Source organism: Leopardus geoffroyi, chromosome A3, assembly GCF_018350155.1.
Source record: "Leopardus geoffroyi isolate Oge1 chromosome A3, O.geoffroyi_Oge1_pat1.0, whole genome shotgun sequence".
NCBI classification, from domain to species: domain Eukaryota; kingdom Metazoa; phylum Chordata; class Mammalia; order Carnivora; family Felidae; genus Leopardus; species Leopardus geoffroyi.
Window position 1 is genome coordinate 121,322,786 of NC_059336.1, and position 10,675 is coordinate 121,333,460.

General features: G+C 41.1%; 1 long non-coding RNA gene across 1 annotated transcript; it reads right to left on the reverse strand.

The window, feature by feature from the left end:
- Positions 1-2,175: 2,175 nt before the first annotated feature.
- On the reverse strand, positions 2,176-7,509 carry LOC123581461. Its single transcript, XR_006703746.1, has 3 exons — positions 7,231-7,509; positions 3,606-3,686; positions 2,176-2,259 (listed from the first exon to the last, which is right to left on the reverse strand). It is a non-coding gene; the product is annotated as an uncharacterized LOC123581461 (long non-coding RNA).
- Between the last annotated feature and the right edge of the window lie 3,166 nt (positions 7,510-10,675).

Below are 10,675 nucleotides of genomic sequence, written 5' to 3' on the forward strand. Positions count from 1 at the left end.
ACCCATTTAGCCCATCCCCCCTCCCACAACCCCTCCAGTTTGTTCTCCAGTTTAAGAGTCTCTTATGTGTTGTCCCCCCTCCCTGTTTTTATATTATTTTTGCTTCCCTTCCCTTATGTTCATCTGTCCTGTGTCTTAGGGTCCTCACATGAGTGAAGTCATATGATTTTTGTCTTTCTCTGACTAATGTCACTTAGCATAATACCCTCCAGGTCTAACTGAGAACAAACTGAGGGTTGATGGGGGGTGGGAGGGAGGGGAGGGTGGGTGATGGGTATTGAGGAGGGCACCTTTTGGGATGAGCACTGGGTGTTGTATGGAAACCAATTTGACAATAAATTTCATATAATACCCTCCAGTTCCATCCACGTAGTTGCAAATAGCAAGATTTCATTCTTTTTGATTGCCAAGTAATACTCCATTGTATGTATGTATGTATATGTGTGTATGTACGTATGTATATATACACACATACATACATATACATATACATACATACATACATACATACCACCTCTTCTTGGGGAGAGAGAATCTTAAGCAGGCTCCATGCTCAGCGTGGAGTTCAACAAGGGACTCAATCCCACAACCCTGGGATCATGAAATCAAGAACTGGACAAAATCAAGAAACTGAGCCAAAATCAAGAACTGGACTCTCAAATAACTGAACACCCAGGCACCCCCAAACTCTTAACTATAGAGAACTGATGGTTACCAGAGGGTAGGTGGGTTAGGGGATGGGTTAAATAGGTAATGAGGATTAAGAAATGCACTTGTTGTGATGAGCACTGGGTGATTAAAATAGTTATTAAAAAATAAAATAAAAAGTCTGTGGGAAAAAAATCTTTAAAGTAGTTATGAGAGGAAAAAGAAAAATAAATAAAGTTGCTATTAGTAATACTCACTGGGAAATTTGGTCAGTGTACTGGGACCAGTTTTTAAAAGTGGGCTGTTATCCTACAGGTGTGGATGGATTTTTTTATCAAGCTCCTGTATGCTGATTAAAACTATCTTCTGGGGAGGGGCACCTGGGTGGCTCTGTCAGTTAAGCATCTAACTCTTGATTTGGGCTCCTGTCATGATCTCTCGGTTCATGAGATCCAGCCCTGCATTAGGCTCTGAGCTGACAGCGCAGAGCCTGCTTGAGATTCTCTCTCTTCTCTCTCTCTCTCTCTGCCCCTCTGCCTGTTTTCTATCTCTCTCAAAATAAATAAATAAATTTAAAATAAAATAAAACTATCTTCTGGGTAGAATAAAAAAAAAAAAAGGGTGCCTGGGTGGCTCAGTGGGTTAAGTGTCAGATTTTGGCTCAGGTCATAATCTCACAGTTTGTGGGTTCGAGCCCCATGAACCCACTGGGCTCTGTGCTGACAGTTCAGAGCCTGGAGCTTGCTTTGGACTCTGTGTCTCCATCTCTCTCTGCCCCTCCCCTGCTTGCGCTCTCTCTCTCTCCAAAATAAATAAACATTTTTTTAAATACAGTGGGATATGTGTTAAAGAAAATAATTGCTGGGGCGCCTGGGTGGCTCAATCAGTTAAGCGTCCCATTTCAGCTCAGGTCATGATCTCATGGTTCATGAGTTCAAGCCCCACATCAGGCTCTCTGCTGTCAGCAGAGATCCTGCTTCGTATCTTCTGTCTCCCTTCTCTCTCTCTCTGCCCCTACCTTGCTCATTCTCTACCTCTCTCTCAAAATAAATAAATACTTAAAAAAAAAAAAGAAAGAGAGTTGCCAACCTAATATTCTTAATCCTGTGAAAACATCCTTTAAGGATAAAGGTAAAATCTGGAAAAGGCTATAGCTATACTGTGCGATTCTAACCACATGACATTCTGTAAAAGGCAAAACAATGGAGATGGTAAAAGGATCCATTCATTAGTTAGTGCAACCTTACCTGCATTTACTAGGTGTTTTGTTTCTCACAGATCTCGCAGAGGCTTTATGCCACTCTTAGAATAACATCATGTAGAGTAAAAGTGAAATGGGGCAATGTGGCATAAAGCCTGGCCTTCTCTAGGTCTTTACATTCTTTTAAGGTGTATCATTTTCCTATAGGAAGATAAAAAAAATCTAAATCAACAGTCTTAATGTCAACTTAGTCACTCTTCTGGTAGGAAATCACCGGACAATTATAAGTCTCTAAAAATAAAGCCCAATGATCACAAAATACCTGTCTTATTTTGAAAAACAGCTCTCTTCTCTTCATCCATCTCTTGCCATCTTCTAAACAGGGAATCACAAAACAAAGGCAACATAACCTACAAGAAAAATAATTTCGAGGATCCAAGTGCTTTGTATTAAGCTCTCTAAGTCTGTCTGAAGCATTCGAGTATGGCCTTACTGTACACCAAAGATTAATGACCCATGAATAATGTCGACCCATGAATAATGTCAACCCATAGAGCAGGGAAAGGGTAAAGGTTATCTGTCTCACATTAGGACATTTCACTGAGTCATAAGTGGCTGACTGGAAGGAGGGCCTCCCGATAGAAGTAGCACACTCCATCAAGACTTCTACTGCATCAGTGCACCAGTCAATAAATATGTGCTGACGCCACTGGGTGCCACCTCCCAGTGAGTTCCTATCCTCAAGACCCTCTCTGTCTAGAACAGAAAATCATATACAGTGACAATCTAGTCATGAGAGGTGTCAGAAGAGGATGCTTTAGTAGCGCAAGGCAGTGAGTGGCCTGGGAGTAAGAGTGCTCCTGGGAGAGCTGACAACCAGTCTTTAAGGGTCTGTGAGAACAGGAGGGCAGGTAAACCTCAGTGTGGGTGAGTGTCGAGAGGCTGAGGTACAGAGGTTGTGGAGAGAGGTGGTTTTCTCCTCCCCATTCCTAACTTTACACTTTAGACTAGAAACCATTTTCCCCTTCTTTATTTTCCCCCATACACCTGGCCCAATGCTGGTCCCCAAAGTATGTATGAGGTAAACAATTACTGGATAAGCAAGGCAGCAAAATGACTAACCTACACCATATTAGCGAGTCTCTCAGAGCCAAAGGAACCTTCTTATCTTCATAACAGTGATCTGCCTTGGTTTTCCGAGAGAAGCAAAACCAACCACTTCTTTCTTCAGAGCCACACACATACTTTTAAATAACTTATGCTACCTGGTGGGTACTTTTCCTACACAGGAGTAAAAAACCTGAATCTACATCTCAAAATTTTAACTCCTATATTGGCAAGTTTAAAACGTGAACACTCATTACAGGCCCAACTACTAGTTCTCTGGGCAGCCTTTTCTGCATCCCTCCTTCCACCTTTCACAGCAAGGAGCTCTGCCTCTCAGGCCATTGCTCCCTGTACTAATTCTGTGACACTTGTCACACCCATGTCTTGCTGCCCATGTCTTCCTTTCCAGTTTGCTAAATGTGAATGGAAGAATGAATGAGCAGAAACATTATCACACACACACATGTAATTTTCCCAGTAGGTGAAATTACCTTGGGTTCCTAATCTAAAACTCAGAGGAAATGCTTTTATGGACTTTCTTTAATGAATACAGGATAACTAGAAGACTTCTAAAATGACTAGGTTTTCCCCAACCCCAGAGCTTCTAAGGGTGAATGAATGAATGAATGAATGAATGAAACTTACTTACCTTTCCATAATTTGGGTCCTTTTTTGTCATATAAAAAGGGTTGTATACTTCAGGATCATAAAGATTTCCAAATACAATTTCCTTTAGAAAAAAAAAATACACCTAAGAGCAAATCACTGTATACAATGTGTTTTGCAAGATTCAAAAAAGCCAAATGCTTTATTCTGTTTTTGTAGAAAATCATAGATTCAAAGGGTTAGAAGAAACCTCAGAAGTAATTTAGACTGCAGAGACAGCTGGCCACCTTCTGGAGGTAGTAATCATCAAGTTTAGTCTGAAGTCATCAACTAGCCTTAGTCTGAGAACTTTCTGCTCTGCCAGCCAAGTACTCTTTTGGTCATTCTAACCACCAGTCTGTCCTTAGACTGAGTTGAAATCTGCCTTGGCACTGGAGACACTAATACTCTACCTCAAAGCAACACAAAATTTATCTACCCATCACCCACCCATCTGTCTTTTAAATGTTTCGTTTTCATCCCCCTTCCTGTCATTTCTTCCTCTGACTAAATAACCCATATTTCTTCACACTTTTCCTCCCAGGAGATGTTGTCAAGCTCCCACCCTCTTCTAAAGGTTCTGCAACTGCTGAAGATCCCCTCTACAGTGTGAATCAGGAGTGACAAGATAGCAACACGGTGGATGCTTCCCACTCCAAGCACTGCCTCCCTCAATACAGCCTAAGAGCCCAGATGTTTTCTTAGAAGTCCGCTCCCATAGTCAACTCACATTGAATTTACTGTCATTTAAAACCACTCCAGGGGTGCCTGGGTGTCTCAGTTGGTTAAGCATCTGACCTTGGTTCAGGTCATGATCTCACAGTTTGTGAGTTTGAGTCCCGCGTTGGGCTCTGTGCTGACAGCTAGGGCCTGGAGCCTGTTTCAGATTCTCTATCTCCCTCCTTCTGCCCTTCCCCTGCTCGCACTATCTCTTTCTCTTTCTCTCTCTCTCTCTCTCTCTCTCTCTCAAAATAAACATTAAAAAAAAAAATTTTTTTTTAACCACTCGGACTTCAACACATGCCTTTTCTAAGGCATGGCTTCCCCATCCTGTACTTGTACAATCACATTTCTGAGCACAACGGTAAGCCTGTGCACTTTGGTTTCAAAGACACCTGGATTTGACACTGAGCTCTGCCTCTTAGAGTGCTTAGAAAGAAGTATTTAATGTTCATATCCAGAAATTTTGCTCACCAAACCAATACTCTTAACTTTCCAGGCAAACTATGCTAGATCTCCAGTAAGTACCTGGGAACTTAGGCAGACCTAAATTCCAAAAGAGGGTCCTGAACTCAAGGTTAAAACAGAAAAATTTCCAAAAGCAGCAGCAAAACTTTATTCTTTTATAAAGCCAAATTGAGGAACAGTATGTAGAAAGCTATGGTCCCTACACCTAATGTTTGACTGACTGAATAGCATGGAATCCCCTTCTCCCTTGCTCTCTTCCTACTTGAAAGATTAGAATGCCTTACGCTCTCTTTCCTGGCCCTGCTTCTAGCTAGGACTTGCAATGTGGCCCATTTACGGCGAAGAGGATCTAAGGGGAAATCTGCTAGGAGCTTCTGGGGACTCTTTGCTTCCAGATCAGGTATAAGATAAAGGTACCCTGGCACCACTCCTTACTCCTTCTTCCTGTCTTGAGCACAGACCTAACACCTGAAGCTGTAAGTAACCAAATGTGCTTACAAATGTAAGAGTGATGAGGAAAAAACAAAAATATTAAGGATAGCAGAAAAGAATTATAGGAAAAAACCTGGGTGATAAATGACATTTCTACACTGCCAAAACCCACAGTGAGACCACCTACCCATCAATTTCTTGTTAAGTGAACAATAAGTATCCTTATGATTTAAGCTACTGCTATTCTCTTTACATTTACTTAAAAGCATTCCTGATAAATCTAGTTCCAAATCAATACTTTTATTCCTTCCTTCTGAAACTTCAAGTTTAAAAATGTAGTAAGCTGTATTACAATTCAGTGAATTCATCTTAAATACAAAAATAATGTCAGGACTGCTTGCATAATAACCAGTGAAAATGTTGGCCCAACTCTTAAAAGTATACTTTATTAAGAAAACAAAGAACTCTCAGTACCATTTTATTTGTGCGCTTTAAAAGACATTCAAGATTCTCTTGTTTCATTTTCTCCAACCCTCCATATGAAATTACTTTTTCTGCAATTCTTTGAACAGGCTCTGCAACATTTTCAATCCATTTTTTATGTAACACCTCTCCTCTTCTTTCCTTAAAAATATCCAGATGCTGAAAATACATATCCAGTCTTTAATGAAATGATACAAATAAGGAAAACAAATTATTAAGGTTTCCGTTTATTGTCATTTGAATAAGGGGGAGAAACACTTGTTCCCACTTTTAAACTCTCAACACATTTGGGTTGCAAGGTCCTAGCATAAGATAATCAAAGAACATAATAAAGTTCAGGAGGGGAACCTGAAAGCATACAGCAGGAAGAACCCATGAAAGGTTCTAAAGCAGAAGTGTGCCTGGAGATTAAACCACATTCAAACCACTTCTAACTCATGAAACTCCTTTTTTTTTTTTTAAGGATTTCAAAGCATTCCTGTCACCCACTGCATGTCTCTAGCCTTCATCATCAAAGTCTGTGACAAAACTGGTAGAGTAGAAAGAGCGCTAGACTTACACCAGCACCTCTGTCTGAATCTATAGGAGGGTAATCCCACCTACCTTTTTTTTTTTAATGTTTATTATTGAGAGAGAGACAAGACAGAGCACGAGCAGGGGGAGGGGCAGGGAGAGAGGGAGACACAGGATCAGAAGCAGGCTCCAGCCTCTGCACTGTCAGCACAGAGCCTGACACAAGGCTCGAACTCACCATGAGATTATGGCCTAAGCCCAAGTCGGCGCTCAACCAACTGAGCCACCCAGGTGTCCCCCGCTCTTTTTTAAGTTTATTTTTTTGAGAGAGACAGAGATAGAGCAAGTGGGGGGCGGGGCGCAGAGAGAGAAGAGACAGAGAATCCCAAGCAGGCTCCACACTGCCAGGCTCAAATATGACCGGATCATGACCTGAGTCGAAACCAAGAGTCACACGCTTAACCCACTGAGCCACCCAGGCACCCCCCATCTACCTCTTTTTGATGCTTAGCTGAAAATATACGTGAACTTCCTTTGTAAATTAGAACACAAACATTAAAGTACCACTGTAACACCAAATTTCAATCTCATTAAAATGAAAACTCCTTTAACTTTATTAATTTCATAGTAACTCTGAGTACAATTGGACATTACCCTTAAATACTATTTCTGGTGGTTTTATATATCCCCTTTTCGATGTGGGAACATATGAGAAAGAGGTAAGTTTTAGTCAGAAAGAATTTCTATTCAGTACCAGAACAAAGAGGGGGAGCTCTTAGAACGATCTCTCAGATCCTTTACGGGCAGATCTAGGAATCCAGACCTCTCAGTGACCCTGCAAGGAGGTGGCATAAATTCAGATCTATGTTGTATAAACAGATCAACCAGAGGAGCCTCATTCTCTCAGAAAAATGAATCTCTGTGACACAGTGACATCCTCTTAGCCGTGTTGCTCTGCACCACTCTTGCTTACCTGGAACATACTTAGAATCCAGGCTGTAGCCAACTCTTACCTTGGCAATGTAATTTTCTCTAAATAATATTGCATGAACAGCTTCATCAATGTCTTCTCTAGCTAACACCTAAAATTACAGAACTGAATGTCAGGATGTAAATCCTAAAGAAACAAAACAGAATGACAAAATTCATTGTATTTTACCAATACTTTTACTGTAAATCTGCTTATACCTCAAAGAATATTTTGTAACATTTTTATTAAGGAAAATTTTAATTTAAATTTTAGTTAATTTGCATTCAGTGCAATATTGGTTTCATGAGAATTCAGGGATTCATCTCTTACATACAATACCCAGTGCTCATCACAAGTGCACTCCTTAGCACGCATTACCCATTAGCCCGTCTCTCACCCACCTCCCTCCATCAGCCCAGTTTGTTCTCTATCATGCAAAGTCTCTTGTGGTTTGTTTCCCTCTCTTCTCTCCCCCTCCCCATATGTTCATCTGTTTTGGTTTCTTAAATTCCACATATGAATGCAATCATATGGCATTTGTCTTTCTCTGATTGAGTTATTCTGCTTAGCATAATACACTCTAGCTCCATCCATGTCATTGCAAATGGCAAGATTTCGTTCTTTTTGATAGCTGAGTAATATTCCAGTGTGTATATATACCACATCTTCTTTATCCATTCATCAGTCAATGGACATTTGGACTCTCTCCATAGTTTGGCTGTAGTTGACAAATGCTGCTATAAACATCGGGGTGCATGTATCCTTCAAATCTGTATTTTTGTATCCTTTCAGTAAATACCTAATAGTGCAATTGCTGGATGGTGGGTGATGTTCTATTTTTAGTTTCTTGAGCAATCTCCGCCCTGCTCTCCAGAGTGGCTGAACCAGTTTGCATTCCCGCCATCAGTGCCAGAGGGTTCCCCTTTGTCTGCATCCTCGCCAACAGCTGTTGTTTCTTGTGTTATTAAGAGAAATTTTCAAACACGATTTTCTGTGAACCCAAGTTCAATATTTATCACCTTAGGGTTTTTCATCTGGATCACTATGAACTGATCGTCCAACTTTTATGCTTATAGGACTAAGAAGGAACAAATGGAAAGACAATAAAAATCCAGTATCTGGAAGAGATATGCTATTACCTAGAACTAGTGTAAAATAATACAGGTTCTTAAAACTATGTTTTTCAATCTCTGGCTCTTCTTTCAGTTCTTTCAAGTGAATGCGTCAAAACAAACTAGACCCCAAACTCAGATAACAAATCTGTGAATAAAAGAAATCTCAAAAAGGAGAGTTGCATTGTTACTCATATATTTAACAGCAACACATGAAATCTAAAATAATATTCAGACAGCTCTTCAGGTCTTCAAAATAAAACTATCTTGTTGATGTAAGCAGAATTTTGCTTTGACTCCTTCTTAGACTCATTTTAAGACGGCAATTGAAAAACCATGTAAAACAATTAAGTGTTTTCCCCTGATACTATACACTTAGAACAAATCAATCTATTTATTTGGAGAAGTAGAAACATCTACTTTGACAAACATCGTGGAAAATCACATTTTTTTTTTACCCATCCTATTATCAGCATATATTATAATATTGATCATGTGTCTGATTTTCAAACTACTTTTTGTTTGTTTAAGGAAATAAACATTTTTGACTTCCATAGCTCCGAGCTTTCTTTGTGATTTTGCCAGAAAACATAAGGAAGATGTTAATGACTTTTGGCAGCACTTTTGAAACCCACAGCGTTTCATGCCCACGCACGCGCACAGACACAAATGTTTAAAGGTCTCACCACTTTTACCGCTACCACTGCAAAAGGAGCAAAATAAAGGACAACAGTGAGGCAAATTATAGGATCATGTAAAATAATGACACTTCCTTTATGAGGAAATCATTGCTTTACCAGACCCTTAAGTGGCAGAATCAACTGGCGGGCCCAGACCTGGCTTCTCCCCCGGCAGAGCTCCGGGACTGCAGCCTGTACCCACCCACCGTACCGCCCTGTGGGTGTCCTGAACCTCTAGTGAGCGACAGCAGGGGCACTCGAACCACTCTTGGTCAAATTTGGTCCCGGATCATTCCCATTCAGTGAATTCTTAACAGTGCCTTGCTTCTGCCAGGCATTGTTCTAGTTCTAGGGAATCCAACCGTGACCAAGACAAAATACCTCTCAAGGGATTTATGTCCCATCGCCAAAATAACGTCCCCAAATGCCACATTACTTTACCTCCATTAAAGCAACTGACTCGAGCTCTGGCCATTCTTTTAATTTTTCTGGCCTGAAATGTTCACCACAGGTAGACACTTTCTTGGAAGCCATAGATAGTAGGATCCCTGAGGGGAGAGAGTAAATTGAAGAGACTTAGTAAGGCAGAAAGCAGTTTGAATCCTGGCTCTGCCACGTAGTAAAGTCCCTAAGTAAAACAAACAAAGACAAAATCCTGGCACCCCCCAAGACTCAGTTTCAAAAGGGGTAATTACGCTTCCCCCACATATTGCTATGGGGTCACCCACCCAGCCTGGGGCTCCACGGTGGGCTGTGTGCGCTCCCCAAGATGCAGGACAGCGACTCCTGAACCCCCAAGCCCCTCCCCAGCCAGCTAACCCACCACCAGACGGAGTATTGCAAGACGGAAAAGGGGGCGTCCTTTTAAAAACAAAGCACTGGGGGAAAAAAAGAATAAATAATAAATAAATAAATAAATAAATAAATAAATAAATAGCACGGGGTGGAAACTCAAAGCTCCACTTCCCTCAACAGGCCCTACCCTTTTCTTGTTCCTGCAGGGGACGCCAAGGATGAGGGCAGGTCAGGGAGGAGGAGGGTCCCCAGGAGATGCCATGTCCACACACCTGGGGCCTTCAACTGCCCAACCAACACCACCCTATGTTTTGACTGGTTTCAAATGAATAGACGTCTTCTAAATTGATACTACATAGAACATACAGTTTATCTGCATGATCTAGGGCTACAATTAGGAGAGGAATGATTTTTAGTGTTCCCTTTGCCTAAAGAAAACAAAATTCTTCTCTCCTGTGTTCTAGGTCTTACTGTGTCTTCCCAAGACCAGGGGTCAGCCTCAACATGAGCCAGAGGGTGCTATGCAGAATCAGAATCAGCAGGTGTGTAATCATACTCAAAATAAATTTTTTTAATATTCTAAAAACTGTTAGAAAAACCTGGGGAGAATATGTGGCAACGGATTTTAAGGGTGCCTGACTAAAGGGGACACACCTACCTTGATTTAGGGAAAGATCAAGTGAATTGACAGGCATTCAGTAAAGTAGCTATCATTTTTTTTTTTTAATGATTTATTTCGTGAGAGAGAACACCAGTAGGGGAGGGGTGAGGGGGGGAGAGAGAGAGACAGAGAGAAAAAGAATCCCAAGCAGGTTCCACGCCATCAGCACACAGTCCCACATGGGGCTCGAACCCACTAACCATGAGATAATGACCTGAGCAGAAATCAGGAGTCGGAGGC